At 40.2% G+C, this 25660-nt stretch overlaps 1 long non-coding RNA gene across 2 annotated transcripts in view; it reads right to left on the reverse strand.

Annotated features, from left to right (window-relative positions):
* Positions 1–483: 483 nt before the first annotated feature.
* Positions 484–25660, reverse strand: part of Gm4681 — a 52183-nt gene continuing 27006 nt past the window's right edge. The window contains exons 4-7 of one of the 2 annotated variants that reach the window (XR_001781467.2): positions 24925–25205; positions 16852–16936; positions 11612–11852; positions 484–607 (exon numbers count right to left, since the gene is read on the reverse strand). This is a non-coding gene — a long non-coding RNA (predicted gene 4681). The remainder of the gene's footprint in view (positions 608–11611; positions 11853–16851; positions 16937–24924; positions 25206–25660) is intronic. The other variant, XR_003951033.1, reaches the window with a different exon arrangement.

Here is a 25660-nt window from a genome sequence, read left to right on the forward strand (position 1 = left end):
CACTATAATACAACTTGTGTGGCAGTACTGGGTCTCACACTGAGAAAGACCTCCCAGATGGGTTAGTGTTCAAATGTTACTGTCTTGAAATTCCCACATTTTTAAACCAAACGCATCTTGTTTTCATTTTGCTTTGGGCCCCACAAACTATGGGACCTCGTTTGGTTGGGAGATGTTTGGACATAGCAGTTCTTCATCACTCTTTCCTCCATCAGAACATGGTTCTAATACCTTCAGGAATTCAACATTACCAAGATGAGTTGGAGGTCAGCCGACGCACATCCCTGTTTATGTCATTTGAGATCACTGCCTGACGCCCGCAGCAATCCTTACCGTGGAAATGCAACCACTTCATCAGGGCACATCTGTGTCCAGCATTCTATACCATGGGTTTTGAGGCCAAATATGTTCCAACCTCAATCTGCATATGCATTTCAGACAATTATGCTTCTGTAATATATTTAGAGACTTTTTTTTTTTTTTAGGAAATAAAGAGTCTGACCGGTTGCCATGTGTTCCTTATTAGGCGTCCTTCTTCTCTTGAACCTCAAATCTCCATCCTCCGGAGCTCAAAAAAATCTTCCACCAGAGCAAGCAACGAGATCCCCTAGAAAAGAAAAACAGAACCCTGACCCCGAGTTCCTGTCCAGTTAATTTATGGTAGAATTCCTTGAAACGGCTTCACATTCATACTGCCCTGGCTACAGAGTGCTGGTGGCTTCCCGCTATTCCTAATCTCTTGGAGCAGTGATATCCATCTGTCAGTGCAAATCTTACATCACACATGGAACCAATTTTACTCTAAACCCCACCACCACTCCAGTTTTAAATAATTAAAGTGGGTTCTTTTTCCTTGGCTGCCTCTTTCCTGACACAGGCCACCATCTCAGCACCGCGGGTTTGCCTTGCACGTACTGTTTACATGATTTCAAACCCATGTCTTTTCTGTCTCTCAGCATAGCAGCCTATCTGTCAATTGTCCTTATACCTCTGTCACTTTACAATACCTTAATGTTTTTTAATGTATTATTCACAGCATAAGATTAAAATAGTTCCTTCTGGAACTCCAAGCCCATACTACACAGTGAAAGAAGGGATCTTTTCCAAGTTTCCCAGAGGAAAGTGTGCTTTGGGTCTGCACACGGCCTTTCTGTGAGGATTGTTTTTCTTTCTCTGGTTTCTCTGCCCTCCTCATCCTGTCTGCTTTTTCTTCCAAATACTTCTCCATTTTTCTGGTTCTCTGGTTTCACACTTCATTTTCCCAGTAAGAGGCAAACAGTCTTTTCCATGGTGTCTATGCATGTAAATGTGTTTAGCATGTACACACAAATATCTCCATCTCTGTGAACCACGTAAAGTGTGTTTATGGTTTTCGATTTGTTTGTCTCTTCTTGTGCTATGGAACTTTTCTGATCAGAACACTTGCTGGTAAAATCATCCAGCTTACAATTGGAGACGTGTAAGTTCTAGTTACTATTTACAGTAAGTGTGAGTTCTAGCTACTATTTATAGTGTCAGTTCAGTTCTAGTTAATATTTGTAGTATGTTCTAGTTACTATTTATAGTAAGTGTGAGTTCTAGTTACTATTTATAGTGTCAGCTCTAGCTACTATTTATAGTAAGTGTAAGTTTTATTTACTACTTATAGTAAGTATGTGTTATAGTTACTATTTATGGTAAGTGTGGCTTCTAGTTACTATTTATAGTGATAGTTCTAGTTACTATTTCTAGTGTTACTTCTAGTCACTATAATATCAGTTCTACTTGTTGTTTATAGTGTCAGTTCTAGTTATTGTTTATAGTAAGTGTAAGTACTAGTTACTATTTCTAGTAAGTATCACTTCTAGATACTACTCATAGTAAATGTCAGTTCTAGTTACTCTATATAATAAGTATTGGTACTAACTACTATTTATAGTAACTGTAAGTTCTAGTTACTGTTTATGGTGTCAGTTCTATCTACTGTTTATAGTAAGTTCTACTTACTATTTATAGTGTCAGTTTAGTTAGTATTCATAGTAAGTGTACTTTCTAGTTGCTATTTATTGTAAGCATAGGTTTTATTTACTATTTATAGTAAGTGAAACTTCTAGTCACTATTTATAATAAGTGTAAGTTCTAGTTATTATTTATAGTAAGAGTAAGTTCTAGTCACTATAGTGTCAGTTTAGTTACTACTTATAGCAAGTGTACTTTCTAGTTACTATTTATAGTAAGGATAGGTTTTATTTACTATTTATAGTAAGTGTCGCTTCTAGTCACTATTTCTAATAAATTTAAGTTCTAGTTACTATTTACAGTAAGAGTAAGTTCTAGTTAATATTTATAGTGTCAGTTCTAGTTTATATAGTATCATTTCTAGATACTATTAGTAGTAAGTCTAAGTTCTAGTTACTGTTTATAGTAAGTGATAGTTCTAGTTACCATTTATAGAGTCAGTTCTAGTTACTATTTATAGTAAGAGTAAGTTTTACTTACTATTTATAGTACCAGTGCTAGTTAGTTACTCTTTATAGTGTGAGTTCTAGTTACTGTTTATAGTAAGTGATAGTTCTATTTACTATTTATAGTGTCAGTTCTAGTTACTGTGTATAGTAAATATAAGTTCTAGCTACTATTTATAGTAAGTATATATATTAGTTACTATTTATTAACTTTCTACTTCTTTTATTTAATAACTCATAGTTCTATCAAAGTGAATTTTATGGAAAATTTCAGATTATCATTGCTTTTACCCTAATTCTGATTTCATTCAAATATTAAACTCTTCCTGAGTTTTCTTTAGACAAAAAATCTGCACAAAGGCTATGCTGTGTGGTTTTAAATCTATATCACAGAAGCCATCTAAGCACATTGCCAGCAGTCTACATTTTTCTCATTAATATTTATTATCAAATTACTTGAGTGGCAATTTAAACTTTCTCCAATGGTGTAAAATAATGACCCTTCTCACAACCCCTTTAGCAGTGACTATTACCAATAACTTTTAATTGGTACCAATCAGGAGTGAAAATGTTATCTCAGAATTTAAACACACATTTATGTAACTACTAATGATACTGACCTTTCTATTCGCAGGACCCATTACATTTCCTTGCTCATAAATGCTCTGGGCCACATTCCTCAGTTCCCTGACTCATGGGGTGGCTATGGACATGAGATGTATATGGCACATAGGCATTTTCTCTGTTCCCTTATATCCACGAAGCACCTACTACTGACTTCATGGATGAACAATACACAAGATGTGCTCTTCAGCGCATGTTCCAGAGGCAAGAGTCAAGAACGCACTGAAACTTCAGCACATCAAGAACACTGGGAAATATCAAGACATAGAAATGCAGAAAATGGCAGGGGTGGAGGATCTCAACCGAGCTACTCAGACAGCCTCATTACAAAAACAAAAACATTGACAACATTTCCAGTGATATGAAGGTAAAAGTCATGGCACAATTTACAGTTTGCACACAAAGCAAATAATGATGACTGAATCGGTGTGTTTGAAGAACAGCATGGAATTCAATGAGAGGCAGCAAGAACACTGGGAGGTAGAGAAGAGGGCCAGCATGTGAGCAGGATGAGTCTGTGGGAGAGAACTGGCAAAAACAAAGTATGTATAAGACTATCAGGATGAAAGTAATTGGTTTCCATGCTAATTTTAAGAATAATAGCAGTGACTATGACAACAGTAAAAAGCAACACACTGATCCAGTGTTGAAAGTGGGAGTGATGGGCAGGGTGACATGGCCATAAAGTGATAAGGTCAGGCCACGGGCTGTCGAGGTCATAGTAAAAATGATCAGATTTTATTGTATGTAAGACAGATATAGAGACAAGTGTGATGGTTTGTATATGCTTGGCCCTGGGAGGGGCACTGTTAGAACATACAACAGGGAGTGTCCCTGTTGGCATAGGTGTGTCACTTTGGGTATGGGCTTTGAAACCCTTATCCTAACTGCCTGGAAGTCAGTATTCTGCTAGCAGTCTTCAGTTGAAGATGTAGAACTCTCAGCTCCTCCTGCACCATGCCTACCAGGATGCTGCCATGCTTCCCACCTTGATGATAATGGACTGAACTGAACCTCTGAACCTGTAAGCCAGCCCCAATTAGATGTTGTCCTTATAAGAGTTGCACTGGTAATGGTGTCTGTTCATAGCAGTAACACCCTAAGACAATGAGTTATGTGATTTTTGTATTTACATCAATTGTGTGGGTAGCATGTGGAGGGCGCCAAGCAGTATGTGAAATGTGAATTGAGGAGTTTGGTAAGAAGCACACAGCTCATTATGATACCCAAGCAGCAGGATCCTGGTAGCCAGACCCTGTATGAAGGTCAATGGTCAACACACAAGGGCATGGGTTTAAGCCCTAGTACCACAAAAATAAAATAGAAAGGAAAGATCTGGTAGATAATATTGATACAGGGTTGAGAAGGATGCCACTTGGTTAAGCAGAAACTAGAACTCGGAACAGGGTAAAAGCAACTTTCTTGAAGGCAAGATTTTTACAGCAGTCAGGGTATGTCTTGGGTTTGGGATCTGGACAAAAGCTTGTGATAGTGGCCAAACTGGTATGGGGTAGGAAATATGGACATCAAAAGTCTTCTCCAACTCAGAGGTTCGGAGTCTGTAGGAAGGTGCCAGCTGGTGGTTGGAAGGGTGAATCTGTCTCTCCAGGGATCAGCAAAGGTGGAAGTATTTAGCTGGAATCATCGAAGCATGAAAACATTTGGTACCATGGACTTACGGAGAGCACCTGGAGACACCAGGGCAGCTGAGAATGAGTTCTTGGGCTCTCTAAGCTAGAGACGTGAATCTGGCTGAGAAAGCCAGTCAGTGAAGTATGAAAGACAGCAGAAGAGGGTCAGGCAAAGAATCCAAATCCTCAGAATATTGCAAGTGTGAAGGGGTAGTGAGTTTCAATCATTGCAATATTGATTTAAGATATACCTTCAGGATAGATTCATAATATTCTAAAATACTTATTTTACACACACACACATTTTTAACTGCGTGGTTTTCGAGTTCCCTTGTCTGAATGAGTTCTCTCCTAAACAATGACACACAAATATGTGGAGTTTCTTCTTGTACATTTATTTTATTTTCATAAGGATAAATACATTTTCACAGCTCTTTCCTGGCCGGGGGTGGTGGGGGGGAGGGAGTCCAGCTTCATCTCTTTCGGATGGCGAGCCTGTTTTACCAGCACCGGTAGCAGAGTGTCAGGCTACACCCTGAGTTGTGGTACAATGGCTAGAGGTTCAGTATCATCGAAGAAACAGCAAGTACTAAATAAAGTGCCCCTCACCAAAACACACCAGCACGGAAGGTGATGTTCTGAGCAGTTGACAAATTTGTTGTGAGCGCAGAGGTTCGTGGGAAACTCAAGCTGTGTCTCCCTGAGGCAGAAATATGCAATAGCTGCTAATCGTATGTACACCCCAACTTTATAAATCTTCGCTAACGTGGACAATAATAATTGACTCTGTGTCAGGAAGGTGAACCCTTTAGGACCTTTTTTATAGCTATATCAACACAGAATAGATAAAAATGTGCTTAATTACTCCCCTCAGACAAACACACACCATCTCATTACCGAGTCGGTGCTTTACCTGCAGAGGCCAGTGTTCTTGTTATATGATTCTTCTCCTGCTTCCCTGAGCATGAAAGCACCTGGATTTTCAACAGTCACTTGTGAGTTGAACTGAATTCCTACTCCTGGATATAAACCCGACTCAAGGATGGAATAACCAAACTAGATTCAGGGTTAAATATAAAGTGTGGTGTGCATGGTGGTACCAGGTGTGCTTCTGTGTCCTCTGTAAGATCCTGGTCCAGCGGGGAGTGAGTGCTAGAGGTGAGGGGACAGTAGTGTTACAGCCCTTTTAGATGATAATCAATGAAACAGCTCTCTTAGCCGATTTTCAATGAAACATCTAGTGTGCATATACTTTGTTCAAGGTGGCCAAGGACTACATATGAACCTTGGAGTGGGAAGGATTTTTCAGAGTGATTGTAAAATCATTGGCTAGAGTTTAAAGTAATGTGAATGCCTTATTTGGATGGAGAGGCAATCCAGGAATCACATATACTTGCTGGATGGGTTCTTTTCTGGAAAGAGGAAGTTGAACTTGTAGATTTGCCAAGGACTACATGAACGTTCTCAGGTAGAATATTGGTGATCAGGCTCCCCAGACAAGGTCAGAGAAGGGGAAGCCCTGCTGGACAAAGGTACCAGAGATTTTTGTACCCGAGCTCAGAGGACCTATCCTGACATGACAGATTTTGACCTTAAATAGCAGGGATTTTAAACAATAAAGAATAATTTTACTTAAATTGTTTTCCCCATTGTTCTTCTCTGACTTTCCTCCCACCCCATCTCCATTTCTTTGTTGTAGAGATAATTTCTTATGGACCATGTGGAAGTATCACCTGTCAATAAAATCTTACAGCCAATAAGCTGAGGCAGGATTAGAAGGTGGAACATCGGTAGAGAGAAAGGAACTCTGGGAGATAGTCTGGCTCCGAAAGATTCATCACCCAGACCCTGAGGAAGTCAGACATGTGAAACTGAGGAGAGGTAACCAGCCATGTGGCAGGCATAGACTAATAAAAACAAGTTAAATAAGATAAGGCATAGGCATGTATTAAAAAATCATAAGCCTCAAGTCATTACTTGGGAACTGGGGCATGGGTGGAAAAGTCTGTGGTTAGTTTATATCACCTGCCAACCCACAGAAGCACTCTATACCAAGACCCCACGGCCAACAGAGGTGCCTATGATCCAGCATAGGCAACAGCAACCAAAGAACAGAGCACTCACCAAAGACAAAGCTAGATATCTATACCAAGAACACCTCAAACGTCACAATTCCAGATTCCTAGATGCCAGCTCAAAAGCACGAACATGAATGTCCAAGGCAATAAGCCTCCTCCAGAAGCTAGAAATCCTCCTGCAATAGGATGCAAGGGTCCTCCTGCAATAGGATGCAAGGGTCCTCCTGTGAGAAATGTTAATTTAGCAGAAGCACAAGATAAGGACTTCAAAACAGCAATTATGAATATGTTCAAGGGCCTTCATAAAGATATGGATAAATGCCTTAACAAAGACCATGAAAAGACATGCTAACAGTTGAAAGACATAAAGAAGAAAAATTCAAGACATAAAAATAGAAATCAAAACACTAAAGAAAAACCATACTGAATAAGACTGGAAATAAAACACTTGAGATATCAAACAAAAACCTGAGAGGTACGCCTCACCAGCAGATTACAAGACATGAAAGAGAATTTCAGGTATCTTGAAGACAATGTAGAAGAAATGGATAGCTGAGTCAAAGAAAATATTAAACCTAGAAAAAAACCCTCAGGTACAAAACATCCAGGAAATCTGAGACTCTATAAAAATACCAAACCTATGAATAGTAGTAGTAGCAGCAGCAGCAGCAATACTTATCAGAAGAGATAGGAAAGGCTATTACATACTCATCAAAGCAAAAATCCACTAAGACACTTTTAATTCTAAACATTAAACATTTATGCACCAAACACAAAGGCACCAGAGTTCAATAAGACACTACTACAGCTAAAAAACACAAATTGATCTTCATACCGTGTTAGTGGATGACTTTCATACCCTACTCTCACCAACAGGTAGGTTATCCAAAAACAGAGAAACCATCCACAGAAAATTCCACTTAAACACTAAAGAATATGCCTTCATCTCTGATGTTGAAGTCTTTAATCCACTTGGACTTAAGTTTTGTGCAGAGCTATAAATATGCTTTGTGCACAGTGATAAATATGGATCTATTTGCATTCTTCTACATGCAGACATCCAGTTTGACCAACACTGATTGTTGAAGATGCTTCTTTTTTCCATTGTATACTTTTGGCTTCTTTGTCAAAAATCAAGTGTCCAGAGGTCTGTGCGACTTTTTCTGCATCTTTGATTCGATTCCATTGATGAATCTGTCTGTTCCTGTATCAATACCATCCAGTTCTTATCATTATTGCTCTGTAGTACAGCTTATAGCTGGATCTCATGGAGGCTTTTCCTCAAAGGAGGCTCCTTTGGGATAACTCCAGCTTGTGTCAAGTTGACACACAAAACCCGCCAGTACAAAGTTACACCAAGATATTTTATATTTTAGTTGCAATTGTAATTGGTGGTTTTCCCCCTAACTTCTTTTTCGGCCCATTTATCATTTGTGTAAAATAGGCTACTGAAACTACATAAAGACTCAGCAAAGAAAGAAAATTTCAGAAAATCTTGCTTATGAACATTAATGAAAAAATATCCATAAAATTCTTGGAAACAGTGTCCAAGAACGCACCAAAAACATCATTCACCATGACTAAGCAGTCTTTGTCCCAGGGATGCAGGATGGCTCAAGATATGAAAATTCATCAAAGTAATTCACCATGTTAAACAAACCAAAAGAAAATAATCACATGATCATCTTATTAGATGCAAAAAATGACTTTGAAAAAAAATCTAACACTCTTCATGTTAAAAGTCTTTGAGGTAATTTTCTTTGAGGTAATTTTATATCCAGGAACTTTGCTGAAGTTGTTTATCAGCTGTAGGAGTTCTCTGGTAGAATACATTACTTACATATACCATCATATTATCTGAGAACAGTGATACTTTGACTTCTTTCTTTCCAATTTCTATCCTCTTGATCTCCTTTTGTTATCTTATTGCTCTAGCTAGAACTTCAAATACTACATTGAATAGATATGGAGAGAATGGGCACTATATTGAATAGATAGGGGGAGGATGGGCAGTTTTGTCCTGTCCCTGATTTTAGTGGAATTATTTAAGTTTTAATTTGATGTTGGCTATTATCTTGCTGCATATTGCTCTTGTTATGTTTTGGTATGCGCCTTGTATCCCTGACCTCTCCAAGACTTTTAACATGAAAGGTGTTAGATTTTTTTCAAAGTCATTTTTAGCATCTAATAAGATGATCATGCGATTATTTTCTTTTGGTTTGTTTAACATGGTGAATTACATTGATGGATTTTCATATCTTGAATCATCCTGCATCCCTGTGACAAAACCTGCTTAATCATGGTGAATGATGTTTTTGGTATATTCTTGGACAGTGTTTGCAAGAATTTTATTGGATATTCTTGCACTGATGTTCATAAGCAAGATTTTCTGAAATTTTCTTTCTTTGTTGAGTCTTTATGTGGTTTCAGTATCAGGGTAACTATGGCCTCATAGAATGAATTTAGCAGTGTTCTTTCTGTTTCTATTTTGGGGAGTAGTTTGAGAATTGTTGGCATTAGCTCCTCTTTGAAAGTCTGTTAGAATTCTGCACTAAAACCATCTAGCCCGGGAGGGGGGGGTTCTTTTTTGGTTGGTTGGTTTGGTTTTTCTTTTGGGCTTTGTTTTGGGGTTTTTTGGTTTTGGTTTTGGTTTTTGGTTTGGGTTAGGTTGGGAGACTTTTAATGACTGCTTCTATTTCTTTAAGGGTTATTGGTTTGTTTAGATAACTTACCTGGTCTTGATATAACTTTGATAAGTGGAATCTGTCTAGAAACTCATTCATTTCATTTAGATTTCCCAATATTGTAAAGCACCAGCTTTTAAAATAAGACCTAATGATTTTTTTTAAATTTCTTTTCTTATGTCTCCATTTTTATTTCTGATTTAGTTTGTTTGGAAAAAACAAAAAACAAAAAGGGTTTGCTTTGAAACCCTTTTTCTAGACCTTTACTCTGAGGTACTATCTCTTTTTGTTGCTGAGGTGTGTTTCATGTATGCAGTATAATGATGGATCCTGTCCACTTATGCAGTCTGTTACCTGTGGGTTTTGTTTGTTTGTTTGTTTGTTTGGTTGGTTGGTTGGTTGGTTGGTTGACTGGTTGGTTGGTTGGTTGGTTGGTTGGTTGGTTGGTTGGTTGGTTGACTGGTTGGTTGGTTGGTTTTTTGAGACAGGGTTTCTCTATGTAGCCCCTGCTGTCCTCGAACTTCCTCTGTAGACCAAGCTGGCCTCAAACTCAGAAATTCACCTGCCTCTGCCTCCCAACTGCAGGGATTAAAGGCGAGCACCACCACTGCCCGACTACCTGTGTATTTTTATTAGTGAATTGAGTCTATTGATTTGAGAGATATTAATGACCAATGATTGTTAGTTCCTGATATTTTGAGGTTGTTGGTGGTACTCTGTGTGTGTGAGTGTGAGTGTATGTGTGTTTCTCTTCTTAGGGTTTTGCTCTGAGATGATTAGTTTCTTGTATTTTCTTGAGTGTAGCTTCCCTCCTTGTGTTGGAGTTTTCCTTCTAGTTTTCTCTGTAGGACTGGAATAGGATAAATATATATTAATTTTGTTTATCATGGAAATATCATAGTTTCTTCACCTATGAACATAAAAAGTTTTACTGTGTATAGTGGTCTGGGCTGAAATTTGTGGTCTCTTAGGGTCTGTAAGACATCTGTCTAGGATCTTCTGGCTTTTGGAATCTTTGGTGAGAAATTGGGTGCAAATCTGATAAGTCTGCCTATGGGTTTTTTTCTGCCTTTATATGTTATTTGGACTTTTCCCTTGCAGCTGTTAATATTCTTTCTTCGTTCTGTACATTTAGTGTTTTGATTATTATGTTTCAAGATTTTTTTCTGGTCCAATCTATTTGGTGTTCTGTAAGTTTCATGTACATTTATGACCGTCTCTTTCTTTAGGTTAGGAAAGTTTTCTTCTATGACTTTTTGATGATGTTTTCTGGCCCTTTGACCTGGGAATCTTCACTTTCTTCTATTCCTATTATTCTTAGGTTTGGTCTTTTCATTGTGTCCTAAATTTCCTAGATGCTTTGTGTTAGAAACATTTTAGATTTGACATTTTCTTTGAGTGACATATCAATTTAATCTGTTGTAATAATCTACACCTGAGAGTCTCTGTTCCATCTCTTGTATTCTGTTGGTGATGATTGTAGTTCCTGTTCTCTTTCCTACGTTTCCCATCTCCAGGGTTTCCTCTGTTTGTGTTGTCTTTATCGCTTCTATTTACATTTTTAGGTCTTGAACAGTTTTATTCATTTCCTTCACTGCTTACTGTATTTTCCTCTAGATCTTAAGGGATTTATTTGTTTCTTCTTTAAAGGTCTCTATCATCTTCATAAGATGAGATTTCAGGTCTTGCTCTTCAGATGTGTTAGGATACCCAGGGCTTGCTGTAGTAGGAGAGCTGGGTCTGATGGTGCCATATTGCACTGGCTTTTGTTGATTTTGCTCTTGCACCTTTCTTTAACTATCTGGTTATTTCTGGTGTTGCCTGGCCTGGTAGTCCCTGGGAGTATCAAGCCTATGGAACTGTTGGCTTGGGTAGTAGTAGGCCTCCTAAAGACAGCCAGAGCTGTGGACTGGTGAGTGGAGTAATGATATGTGATTGCAGGTTGGTTGTGGACCAAAAGAAAGATGGCGCTCTGAACCCATGGTTTTTATTGGGGTTACTTCCAAGAGTATGGGCACAGGGGTAGAAATGATACAAAGAGCTGCATCACTACGGTACCCCAACATGGGTAACAGCTCACAAAAGCTGGGAATCTAGATCCCACTGCATGCTGCTCAACAGGTTGGAACAGACTTTTCTAGGTGACTCACCTGCTTTAAACCTCTTCCAGACAAAGTCCGATCTCAGTCTTCTTTGCAGCTTGGCTTGTCTAAGACTGTGTTTGTAGAGTATCTCTGTTTGTTTCGACTCAGAGACTTTCAGCTTTTACTCAAAAGGAAGGTCCTGGTGAGTCTGGTCAGTTTCAGGAACTTCCTGAAGCTCTTTTGAGTTGCTTTTCTTCCTGTTTAAAGAGCTTCCCTGCAGGATGGAACATTTCGATCTCCCAGGAAACTGTTACACAACAGAAAGTGTTAAGTTAACAAGGGAATTCGGGAAAATCCAGAGGCACATATTCAGGAAGTTACTTAAATAGGAGGAAAAAAGTATGTATTTCAGGGAAGAATTTCTACTCACTTTGAAATGACTGAAGGATTTCCCTCCCAAACTATATAAGGTAGCACTTTCTAAAACTTCAATGGTACCCTTTAAGACCAGATAAACTCTGCAATCATGTGGAATCCATTTGTGTATGAACACAAACTTTCTATTTTTCCTCTTCCTCTATCTTCTCCCCTTCTTCTCCTTCTCCACCTCCTTCTCTTCTCCCTCTTTTCCCCCTCTTCATCCTTTTCTTCCTCTTGACCTCATCCTTTTCCTTCTTCCTTTGAGGTCTTCTTGTAATTTTTAAATTTAATTTTTAGTTTAGTATTTGTGGATATCATATAGTATATTTTTTTATTCTTTCTCATCTCCCAAATTCTCAAAGATCCTCTTCCTCCTTAGTCACCCTCTTTCATGTTCCGTTTCTCTCTTTAAAAGAGAAAAAGAAAGAAGAAAGAAATTTATTTAAAAGTCACTAAAAATCATTGAATCTAAATTTGTTTCGACAATCTATTCCTGGGTGTGGGGCCTGCCTGGAAAGTGCTTGTTAAACCCAAGATCACTCATCTGAAGAAAGCAGCCTTCCCCTCACATGGCCAAGAAGTTATTCATGGGATTTTGTGACTGCTGTCCCTCTTTCACACAAGGATTTAAACTTTCCATTTCTAATGAGTTGTTTTGGGGAGCTGGGGAGACAGGTGATATGCATGCTGCACAAGTATGAGACTCTGGATGGGGTCCCCAATCCCCATGTGAAATTGAGGTCATGTGTATCTGTAACCTGAGCGCTGGAGGGAGGGCAGAGATTGGCAGGTCCCAGGGACTCACTGTTCTGCCAGACTAATGTAAGCCTCCAGGGAGCCTTAGTTTGCCAGGGAACCCCCTGAGTGAACCATGTAGAGCCAGAATCAATGCAAAAAGCAAGAGGATTTTATTGTTCCTGTGCACTGGGATAGTCTCAGACTGGAAGGAAAGGTGAAAACCACGCGCAGCTCATTAAGTGAGATTTTTATACCGTTTTCAGGGCAGCAGCCATATAGGCACAATGTGATTGGCAGAACAGTGTGACTTTTTAAACAGATTGGTCTTTAGGGAATGAGGCGGCAAGGACTTCCCTTGTCTGAAGCTGGACAACAGTCTGTCCTGCTGAATGTGTCCCCACCAGCAGGTCCGTTCCTGCCCTGTGATCTGAGGAATGTTAATTAGCCTCTCCCTTCCAGAGGATCAAGTGTTCCATGACCTTCCCAAAGTTCCTGAGCTGACCTTTTCACTAGCACACACAAGTGGAAAAGAAATCCCAAGTGTAAGTCTACGATGTCACTTTTATTGAAAAATAGTTTTCCAACCTTGTGTACCTCCCACATAGCCTTCTGTCCTTTCTCCTATTATCTTAAATGAACAATGTAACAAATCAATAATGTTAACAATGTAAATTCCCACCCCCTCTGAGTGCATCCCCTCTGAGGAGTAGTCAGTGCAGAGAGAGTCCTGAGATTCAGGCCATTAGGAAATCATTTAGCTGTGGATCTCTCCTGGACTGCTCCCTCTCTACTGCAATAAATCACCTGTCTGCACTTCAAGGTTTCCTGGAATGTGTCATCAACAGGCTATTTCATCCTTGCTGGCCATAAAAAAAAAAAAAAAAACATGGATGGGGTTTGCTTCCGGGGTTCAGTTTGCTTTTGGAACTACAAATGGGTAAGGGGTGTGGTTAGTTCCTCTTTGGGATCTGCAAACTTCCGAGTTCCCCCTGAGGGTCAAAGCAGCCAGAATAATAAAGAGACAGATGAATCCTCTGTGTGCTTGGCATTTTGTGCCTACAATTTTATTTACTGTTCTGCCTTCAGATTCTATACTTTAGTAAATGCCCCGGGACAAGCAAGGTGGACTTGGTAACAGTCAAGACCACACAAACACTATGCCAATTTAAACAGCTATCACCCTTCGCAGAGCGGCGCATCCTCTCTCCTTTATACTAATTCCCACCCTTTAAGTGGATCCTACTTCCCAAAGTCGAGGTACCAAAGCCCCAGAGATTGTGACCTATGGATGTAACAGCCAAATAAAGATTTCCAACAAGCCAAGGAGGGCACAGGCAAATTACCCTCTGGTTTTTTCCTAGGGCAAAGGGTGTCACCTCTTTGTGGAAATGCCCTGATTCCATTTCAGTGGCTCTCCAAAGCTGCCCTTTCTAGCTGCCAGGCTAATCAGCTCTAAGCAAAGTGGTCTGGGTCGAATACTAATTCAAGACTGGACTTTCCCTGCAGCCAGCAATTAGGCAGAGGAAAAGAAGCATGCTTTTGGCAGGTAAAAGAAATGGATTCCTGCTCCACCCCCATCTGAGATTTAAAAGCCTAAAACATTAATCTCTCCCAACACCACTCCTTCTTTGCCTTAATTGAGCTTTTATCTTATAGGCAAACAGTTTAGCAGTGAAATCAAATCACTAAAAGGTGACTCAGGAGAGGGTACCTCGGGCATAGTGATCTCCTATCCATTATCCACTTAAAGCACACTTTCCTATTTTGGGCTGCATCTCCATTTCCCTCTCTTCCCATCAGGCTGCTGTGGTGACTCCTCTCTGTAACAGCAGCCTCTGGAACTTCTGGGATGGCTGCCTGTCTTCCCTGATATTGTTCCTCCACATGGCTCTTGATGAGGTAGAAACACAGCAGGTATGGCGTTCATTTGGAGTAGACTCCCCTTGACCAGCAGGCAGTTCAAAGGTAATATTTACCAATAACTAGTCATGGAAAGACACTTCAAAGCCCCACCCTACTCACAGCCATTTTCAGAAAAACAGCTGCCTTTCGCCTGCCTGACAGCCATCCCTGCCAGTAACCACACATGCGTCTGCCTTCAGCTGAGTAGACTTTTCCTTGACCTAGAATATTAGTCATGGGGGAGGGGTAAAATAATAATGGGGAAAATATTTTCTCTGGGGATAGTGCCAAGTCTGGCTTGGCTACCTAAGGATGTAGTGACATGTTCCATGGAACAGAGCTATCAGGGTGTGGGACTCCAGAAGTGCTGATGGTTGCTGTGGGCGTGTCTTGTTTGTATAAAGATATATGTATTTTACTTCATGTTCCTCTTCAGGAAATATTCTCCCTACCAAGGTTATTGGAATTGTTCTCTCTGCCAAGGTCAAGGACTCCATGATATGAAAGCCCCACAAAGTGAGGACTCCCCCACGTTCTGACTCAGGAGAGACGACACCCCAAATCACTCACGAGAAACGGTCTTGATGCAAACCGCAAGAGGACTTTTATTCCAGGCATGCTCTGGGGCCCAGAGTCGTACACCATGTAGGGGTAGAGGACCGTGGGCTCCCAGTAGCTGGGAAAGGGGGTATTTAAAGGAAGAAACCACAATCAAGGGGGTAGGGAGGGCGTTATTGGAAAATACCAGTTAAGAGTCACAAGGAAGTGGAAAGTCAGGAGGAAAAATACCTGGTAATTGTGTGGTTATTTCTCAAGACAGTTTCTATGAGCCTCTAACGATAGCACATTTGCATAGCAGGTTCTAGGATTGGTCAGGGTGAACACAGAAAGCGGGTGGGTGGACAAATGTCGCTATCTGTTTTATGATTACCATGCCTTGGACCATTGAGTCACAAAGGTCACATTCTCAAGCCTAGGCCTAAAGGCCGAGTCCTTTTGTTTTAATGTTACAGATAATTAGAAATGACATGAGTCCAGGAGTCAAGTCAAGAGTGTGTCTAATGTCTCACCTAAATGGTAAATACTGAGATCTTCAGGACAGCCCTTAAGGCTGTGGGAAAGAATTCTAAATGCATGAGTTCAAAAATATATAATTTCTCAACTATGCAAAATATAAGGATGAAATATGAATTGTATATAGAGCTTAGAAGATCTAGAAGAACAGAGCCAGCTTGTCAGAAGTAAGGAAGAAGAAAAAGAGATGAAGGGAGTGGTGATTGCAGAACAAGATCTCACCAAACTAAACTATTTGTGCTTACAGAGGCAGGCAGATTCCTGAGTTCAAGATCAGCCTAGAAGAGAGGGAGTATTAGGTCACAGGCCCAGGTTTGGTAGGAATGGGAATTTCAGGTTAGGGTCCCACCCAACTAGTTTATCGTCTAAGAATCTAGGGGCTAGGATGCTGATTCATGGATAATGGAAAGAGGACCTGAGGTAAGGACTGAAACGCTATGTAAATAAAAGACTACTGCTTTTGATGTGCAGTAGAAGAGAGGTTTTTTTAAGAATTACAAAAGAAAGCTGTCTGGAAAGCTCTTTATAGCAGACCATCCCGTGATTTGACTTGAGTCTTTTGTTTCACTGATCCAAGAAACCCCTTCTCTCAGTAACCCCTCTCCAAGCGAGGCCTGTCCTTGGCAAGATGGCCCCTGCTAACTTCTTGGCTTCTGGGAGGTCTACATTCTTTGGACACATCTATTGGAGCCTAAATATCTGCCTTGGTCAAAAAGAGGGAAATACTCACTGATCCAAAATTGAGAATTCCGAATCCTTCCACCCAGTGAGTCTGGTTTTCCATGATTTCTATTACTTTAGCAAATTGCAGTGCCATCATAATCACACTGGAGAAAAACCCAAGTTTATCTTTGACTCATGTCCCTTCTTTCATGCTTATAGTTTCCTCTATTTAAAACAACCAACTCTTGTAGCATTGAAATATATCCAAAATGTGTGAACTGGTTTCTCACACAAAGACTTTTATTATCTAATCTGGAATGTTACCTGCCATGTTGAAAGGAACCCATATGTGTCTACTGAATAGGGAAGCATAGATTGTGATGAAAAAGAAAATGATTGTGTAGAGTTAGAATTTTCTTTTCTCTACGGTGTGATGCTTCTGTTGCTAGTACCATAACTAGCACTCGACCTGACATCTCCCATAATCACCCATAATCTCCCATAATCACCTGATAATTACATCCCAGAGAAGGACAGGTTTGTATATGTGAAGATCTTCTATATTGATCACATAGAATCTGAACTGTTGTTAACCTGAAAATGTTAAAAAGAATGGGTTATAATTTTGAGTTCACATTCTTTCCTATCCCTTATCAAATACCATTTACTTACATACCCAAATTTTTACCACAAATTAAGATTTTACTGACAAGAGGACTATAGAAATGTAGGCTATGAAGCCAAGCTCAAATTTTTCTCTTTAATTTTTTTCACTATCTCAAGTAATCCCAAGTCTTTAACTACTTAACTATTCAGCCTTTGTGTCCACTCCTCCCACATACCTTGTACTTTAAATGATTGGTTGAATGTTCCAAACTTTGCCACATGCAAAACAAAATATATTGACATTGCTTGACTATAAATATTTCATTAATTCAGGATGACGAAAAAATATATACAACTCATAGAAATAAGATGATATTTGTTGAGAATAAACATGTTCATGTAACCAACAACCAACCCATCAGAAATGGAACCATCCCTAACTCCTGATGCAGAAACTTCACTAAGCCCACCAGGTGGTGGATATCTCTTCTAACTTCAAGCATCATAGACTAGTTTTGTTTATTTTTGAACTTTAAATAAATGGAGTTATGCCTTATCAAATTTGTATTGTTTTCTGAAAGGGTTTTAATCTTATCCAGTTATGGAGTTTCAACCATTCATCCACTTGTTCAAAGCAGTTCATTATTTGGATATTCGACACTTCTGCCCACCATTATCAATGGGCCTCGTGGTTGCTTCAAATTTAGAATTGCTAGGAATTCAGTTAAAATGAAAAATGTTTATAATTGTCTTTTCTGTGTTTATATAAGCATATTTGGGAGTGGAATTGCGGAGTCATGGAATGTAGCTGCATTAAGCTTTTATAAAAGCTATGTTATTGATTTATTATCTCATGAGCGGTTTATAAGAATTATAAACGTTCTAAAATTTTACACTTAGTAACATCAGGTTATTCTATTATAGCCATTCTATAAGTTTTATAATAAGATCTTACTCTCTTTAGGGGATTGGGAACATGCTTGTGTGTGTAGTACACATGTCTGTGTGTGAGTATTTGGTGGGGTTAGAGGTTGACGTTAAATGTCTTCCTTGACTACTCTTCAAACAGGGTCCCTTATTAAACCTACAGTTCAGCAGTTTGGCTAGTCTAGCTAGCTAGCTTGCCCCAGGCATTCCCCATCTCCACAGGGGAATGCTAGGATCCAAACTCTTACCCTTACTGTCTCCTGGCAAGCACATGACATGTTGAGCCATCCCATTAGCCCTTACTTCAATTGTAACCAGTATTTCCCTGTGACTAACAGAGTTTGAGAACTTCCCATTTGCATTTAGTTCATTGGTCCTGGGAATGGTCTGTGGGGGTGAGTGTGTGGGAGTGCGAGTGAATGCATGAGTGTGTGCACAACACACGTTCTACTTCTGCATTAATATCTTATTTAGCATGTGTTTGTGTTCCTTGCTAACACGCATTTGTGCTTGAAACTCTCTGTGAGTTGCTTCTATTAAAAGCATTGCAGTCTTCTCATTGAAGCCTGACTTTTCCCTCTCTAAATGATCTCTTTAAATGGAGAGAATTTTGCAACTTATTAATGATTTCTTTATAAACCATGCTTTGTGTGTGTGTCATGGAGAACCCCTTGCCTGCTTCGGGGTTGTGAAAAGATTCTCTGGTGGTGGAAGCTCCCACTGCTTTCTCTTTCACGGTCATATTCGTCTTTAAACAGCCTGAAACTGGTTCATTAATTTTTGAATGTGGGGCCTGTAAGTCAGCTCTCTCTGGTACAATATTATGAGTGTAGGGCATCTAAAGGTGAAAGCCCTAAGCATCAGGTATTGGAAAACTATGCCAACAGGTTCCAAAACAATTTATTAACTTGATAACTTAGTATCATTCTGACTAACTAGGTGAAAAACAATAACATCTCCCCTGAAATGGTCCAATTGCTTTCCCACCCCACCCCCTACCCCAGCTTTGTATGAGCAAAGGACTGTTGCATGGGGCTGCTCAGACAAGAGTGTTCATGAAGCTGGCCTCTGGGTCCAATGTCATTCCTAGCAAGGGACACCTGCTAACAAAACTGGGCTTCTTAGTCACCTTCCATTGTGATTATTCATTAATCGTTTTCCCTGAAGGGCGCTGAATACAACACAAGCTCCCAATGGTCTTTTCCCCAGTGGCTTCCTTCTGTGCTGTCCCACACAAGTCGAAGTGAGAATGAGAATTCTAGAACAAGGAATTTCAAACCAACCACAGTTTTCAGTTAGACCATTTAGTTTTGGGGGTGGGATGGGGTGGGTACGGTTTCATTTTAAGGTCCTTGGAGCCTTGAGAGTTTATGTGTATATGTCAATGTGTACAGACATACAAACGTAAATATAAATTTATAATAAACACATTTTGTGTTTTATATATATATATATATAACACACACACACACACACACGTGTGTATGTGTGTGTGTGTGTATAGTCTTAAGAATTATTCATCAAGCCAGGCGTGGTGGCGCACGCCTTTAATACCAGCACTTGGGAGGCAGAGGCAGGCAGATTTCTGAGTTTAAGGCCAGCCTGGTCTACAGAGTGAGTTCCAGGACAGCCAGGGCTACACAGAGAAACCCTGTCTCGAAAAACAAAAAACAAAAACAAGAAACAAAACAAACAAACAAAAGAATTATTCATCAATAACTATAAACATTTGTAGGAGAGAATCCGATTGTTTTGTTATTTAAAACTTTATCTAATCTTACTAAAGCATCCTAACAGTTCGTAAGAAATAGACAGTGACTATTTCATCTTCAGAAATGACCAGTGCTATAATTTTAACAAGACTTCCCATTAGGCGTTTCAAGACTCTGCATGGAAACATCTCTCTCTCTCTCTCTCTCTCTCTCTCTCTCTCTCTCTCTCTCTCTCTCTCTCTCTCTCATTCTCTCTCTCTTCCTCTCTCTCTCTCTCTCCATATATATATATATATATATATATATATATATGTATGTATATGTATACTGTCATCCAATTTTGTCAAAACTGAGAGAAAGAGATGGCAATGGGAAGATTTAATTTAAAATACATCATGAGACATTGCCAGAATTCACTTTGTTAATCTGGTGTTAGGGTGCAACCTCTAAGAACAACTAAACACCCTCTCTCTGAGCAAGTGACACCAAGAAGAGAGCAAGTGAAGTGACAGCCGGCAGTTGGCTGGCCAGCCTGAGACATCCCAAGACACTCTGGACAGAGCAATGGCACTGCCTTCGATAGGCCACAAATCAAGGTCACGCATGCTCATTGAGGCTTCAACCTGCACGCATGCTCATGGAGGCTCCAACTTGCGTGGCCTCTTTAAACATCTCAGCCCACAGCTCAGAAGCTACAGGAAAACATTTATGCAGTCAAGTACTGTTGAAACATCTCCTGAGAGCATCCAGGCTAGAAAACGAGGCACTTAATTGTAGAATTAGTTAAAACACTACCAGCATTCTATGTTTTAATTCTTACTTGATGCCTCTTATGGCTGAATTGGACCAACGATAGCTTTAGTAGTAATTGTTAAGGTTTGGAAGCCTGGGATATAGCTCATTTGGTAAAATGCTTGCCCAACATATGCAAAACCCTGGGTGCCACCCAAGCTGAGCATGGGATGCAGGTTCTCACATATGAAGCCAGCACATGGGAAATGCAGCAGAAGGGCACTTGTGAAGGAATTTCAGGGTCATTCTTGGCTTCACAGTGAGTTGGAAGCCAGGCTTGGGACACACAGGACCTTGTCTCCAACAACAACAACACCTGCTATTTTGGAATATGTTTAATAGATTTGAGACCTGCTCTTAACATGCTAATCTTAGTTCTACAACAGCCCACTTATTTTTATTAATTTCTGCCCCCGACTTTATCATTTACTCTATTCTAACTTAGGTGTTTACTTTTTATTAGTCTATAATTTAAAAAAATATTTATTTCAACTTATGCCCATAAATGTTTTGCCTGCAGACACGGACGTGCAACACCCGTGTGCCAGTGGGATCCCCTGAAACTGGGCTGTAAATGATTATGAGCCTTCATAAGGGCACAGGGAATCAAACCTGAGTCCTTTCTGAGATCAAGGGTTCTTAACCACTGTGCCCTCTCTCCAGCTGTTTAGTCTTCAAATTTTAAGTTGTATGCTCAGCCTATACATGTACTATTTATTTATTTATTTACAGGGTTTTTGCTGCCTAGCCCAGGGCCTTGAATTAAAAATTACAAGCATTCCCCACTATGTCTGGCTTCTAACACGTTTATTTAAAGAATAGAACTTTCTCTAAGAGATGGCTCTCAGAATCGTACTGCTGTGGGACTGCGTCTCTTGTCCATTTAGACATGTCTGTTGTTAAGATAATGTATACACACTGTTGGCTTTTTCCATGGACTTGGGTTTTGTTCTACTCCAATCCTGAGTGATTACAGCCAAGTCACCCATCTCATAGTTAAGTTATTCCCATTTAAATAAATGAGCAGCTACGAGTATAGCAGGGTTAAAATCGACATCTTATTTTGTTTAGCCCAATCTTGCTGCCTCTATACTTTTTAATCCCCTTCCTTGACTACTTTTAAGCTGATTATATGTGGCATATCATAATTATCTGTATTTTTAGAAATTTATAATCTATTTTTAGCCTTTACCTTTTACTTTGGAAATTGACATGCAGATTAATTCACCCACTCTAATGTTATTTGATACTTTTATTCTCATCTTAATACAAAGATCTTTTTTAAAAATCTAACTATTTACCATTTTCATCTCTTGCCATTTTGTCAAAATCATAATTATATAATTTTTAAATACCAAAAGCACTCCCTTTTAATTTTGACAGCTGAATTCATCTGTGGAGTTACCCACGTATTTCCCACTTCCTCTGCTTTGTATCTCTTTTTACAATTCAGCTCTTCCATCTGGAATCTTTTTCTTCTACAAAAAGGACAAATTTTATCATGGCCCCCTAATGGTACTTTAATGTGTCTTAAAACTTGTTTCATCTGAATCGTAGAAAATATTTCAGTGGATGAAGAATTTTAACTTGAGAGTTATTTCCTTCGTGTATATAGAAGATAGACAACATTCTACAAACTGTTTCTCCCTCCTTCCCTCTGTCTATCCCTCCCTCAGTCTGTCCATCCATCTGTCCCTCCCTCTTCCCCTCCCTCCCTCCCTCTCTCCAGCCCTCCCTCCCTCCTACCCTCCCTTTTTCCCAATGCTGCTACACACAAAAGCCAGGGCCTCGGGCATGCTGGCCACGTGCTCTACCACTGAGCGCACTCCCATCCTTCTATGTCTGTCGCTTCATCCAGAATTTGACTGTCACGGTAATGATTGCTTCTTTGAGGGTGATCTGTCTTCTTTATTCTCTGCCTATTTTCAAGATCTTCCCTGTCTTTAGTTTTCCCTGTAATTTAATTTAATTTTCTCTGTAATTTGTCTAAGTGTTTCTCCATGGATCCTGTTTGGTAGGCATTGACTATGGCGCCTGCGCACTGTTGGTTTTCTTCACCTCTGGGGCACGCTGAACTATCATCTCTTTAAACGAGATTGTGTTTCACAGTTTTGCTCCCCTTATCCGGAGTGAGGAAGACATATGTGCTACATACTCACCCTCCGCCTCACACCACCGATGCTCCGTGGTGTGAGTTGGGTTCTTTGGTTCCTCTGTGGCTTGTGTTCGGATACCTCTACCTGTCAGCGTATTCAATCCTGTCTCCACGTCTAACCTGTTACTGGATTCACAGGCCCACTCGGTACTTTCTCCTTGAATTCTGGATCTCTGAAGTTACACATCTTCTCATTCTGTCTTCTGTAACTATTTTCTCTCCTATATCAGCCATAGTTTGGGTCCCTTCTGTTGTATTCTACTCTATATAACATATTCTAATTTATCTTCCAGGAATTCTCTTTCACCCTGTGCCAAATTCGTTCCTAAAGCCAGCTTTTCAAAAATGTTCGTATCGTTTCCATTTCTGAAACTCTTACCTGCATTGGGTCTTCACTGACTTCATCTGCGTCTGCAGATAGTTGAGCTGAGGCAGCACTGCCTCCTAGCTCGCCCCACAGTCCCCCTCTTCACGTCAACAACAGGTTCGAAGCCACAAACTCTCAGAATGGAAATGTCTCAGTCCTTCCTTAGCTTCTGAAGGATCATCCTTTTTTTTTTTAATTAGATATTTTCTTTATTTACATTTCAAATATTCTCCCCTTTTCTGGTTTCCCCTCTGAAAACCCCCATGGTCACCAACCCACCCACTCCCACTTTCTTGCCCTGGCATTCCCCTATACTGGAGCATAGAACCTTCACAGGACCAAGAGCCACTCCTCCTATTGATGACCACCTAGGCCATCCTCTGCTACATTTGCAGCTAGAGACACGAGCCCCACCATGTGTATTCTTTATTGGTGGTTTAGTCTCAGGGAGCTCTAGGGTTACTAGTTAGTTCATATTTTTGTTCCTCCTAGGGGGCTGCAAACCCCTTCAGCTCCCTAGGTATTTCTCTGGCTCCTTCATTGGGGATCCTGTGCTCCGTCTAATGGATGACTGTGAGCATCCACTTCTGTATTTGCCAGGCACTGGCAGAGCCTCTCAGGAGACAGCTATAACTAAATATAACTATATGAAAATTCTGAGGGAAAAAATTTTTTAAACTTTAAAATTGAAATCGATTTTCCGCTTGTTGTGGGTAATGTGATATCCTTGCTTCCCGATTTCCCTCTGACCTACCCCTTCCCTAAAGAGAGACAGAGGCTCTAGACTGCCTTTATCTGCTGCTGTTTTCCTATGGAGACTGCTCTGCTACCTCGCATGCTATCTCTCGGGTTTGTTTTTCTGCCTCTGTGTTTTCTCATAGCTTCTAATCAGTGTTCTCTTCCCTCGTCTCCCCCCCCCCCCTCCCCGCTAAACCTGCCTCAGTGAGCACAAGCGGATGACTGACGGGGTGTGGACTGACAGCTGTTTTGTTCTTTGGAGGCCCCTCCTCTTTTGCCATTTGTACTTTCATGATCTCTTTGAGAGTAATCTTTCACATGTTCAAACTGTCCCTTTTTCATTTATATAATATCTCACGGGCACCGTTGGGACTCTACATTGGATTTCAGACACACTTTTCTCCTGGAGTCTCTCAGTGGGTGGCCTGGAATGTCGCAAGATCTTCCCTCTCACAAGTCCTGGCATAGATATGTTATTGTTTTTCAAATGCAGGATTTTTTCCTACACACTATTTTTATGCTTTTAAATCTTTTTTCATATGCTCATTTGCATACTAAATGTACAATTCAGATAAATTGCCTTGGGCACCCATGTGCTGCTCCTTATATAATACATTTATATATTCAAATATTTTTAGTGCTGTGAAAGGAAAAAAATCTATGTGTGTATTATCTACTCCTGTATACACTGTATCAATTTTTTTTTGTCCAAATAGGATTTCACATACCTGTGGAAGTAGCAGTAGAGTGTCCAGGAGAGAACTTCTCTGTTCCTGGGAGACTTCCCTCAACACAGTGCCCTGCGTTGCCCCGCGTTGCCCCGCGTTGCCCCGCGTTGCCCCGCGTTGCCCCGCGTTGCCCCGCGTTGCCCCGCGTCGCCCCGCGTTGCCCCGCGTTGCCCTGCGTAGGAGTACTTGATCTGTCCCTAAGATCTCCAGCGTTAATGAAGTCAGTTCTCTCTTAACGCTGCTGAAGCTGCTCTGGCACATACTGAGCAATCTGACAATGACTTACTCTGTCTCTGTCTCTGTCTCTGTCTCTCTCTGTGTCTCTGTCTCTGTCTCTCTGTCTCTCTGTCTCTCTGTCTCTCTGTCTCTGTCTCTCTCTCTCTCTCTCCCTCTCTCTCTCTGCACTTCTCCTCCGTGCCCCTTGGAGAAGGAAGCACATCACTGTGCTTTGCAGGGTGAACATTTTATTTTCATATAATGTATCTTGATTATATTCTTTTCCTCCTCAATTGTTCCCAGATCCCCACCCCCCACCCCCGCCCCACCTCACCACTCACCCAACTTCTTGTTCCTTCTCTCTTGATTTTTCAGGGTTGTTTGTTTGTTTGGTTGGTTGGTTGGTTGGTTGGTTGGTTGGTTGGTTGGTTTGGTTTGTCTTTTAAGATAGAACATGAGTTTTTGCTTTCAGCTGTATAGACATTCCATAGGCAATAAAAAATTATGTACTCGATTAGATATTAAATATAACGGTAGCATCGTGCATCTTAATAGCTTGAGAAACGTGGCTGGCTGTGAACTGACTGCCAAGATTTGGAGGTCCCACTGCATTCTTTATTCCCTGAAAGAAAAGAAAGGGCAGAAATAAAACTGAGTCATCACCTGCGTTCTTCCAGGAAGGTCTTTGACCAGTGTGGACCGGATGGTCTTCTTGTTTGTTTGTTGTTTGTTTACTTGGACAAATCAAAGCAATTGAGCTTTGATGTTAGCTGTGTATACTATTGAATATTTTAGCTACGTATACTATTTAGTCTTTCAGTTGTGTATACTATTATGAAGAAGTTATTCTTGTTAGAGTTATCTAGTAGATTCATCACCAATTAAGACACAGGCTTGATGTCATCAGCAGCTCTTGGATGATCAAGAATATGAGTTTTACTTTCTGGTGTGTACATCTAAGTTAAAATAAAATATGTATCTTGATCATATCAATAGGAATTTGTAAAACTCCAAAGTCCATTAGGAAAGCCAAGTTTTAATAGGTTCATGACATCACTACTAAAACCTTCAGGAAAT

The sequence above is a fragment of the Mus musculus genome, chromosome 14 (assembly GCF_000001635.26).
Source record: "Mus musculus strain C57BL/6J chromosome 14, GRCm38.p6 C57BL/6J".
NCBI lineage: Eukaryota > Metazoa > Chordata > Mammalia > Rodentia > Muridae > Mus > Mus musculus.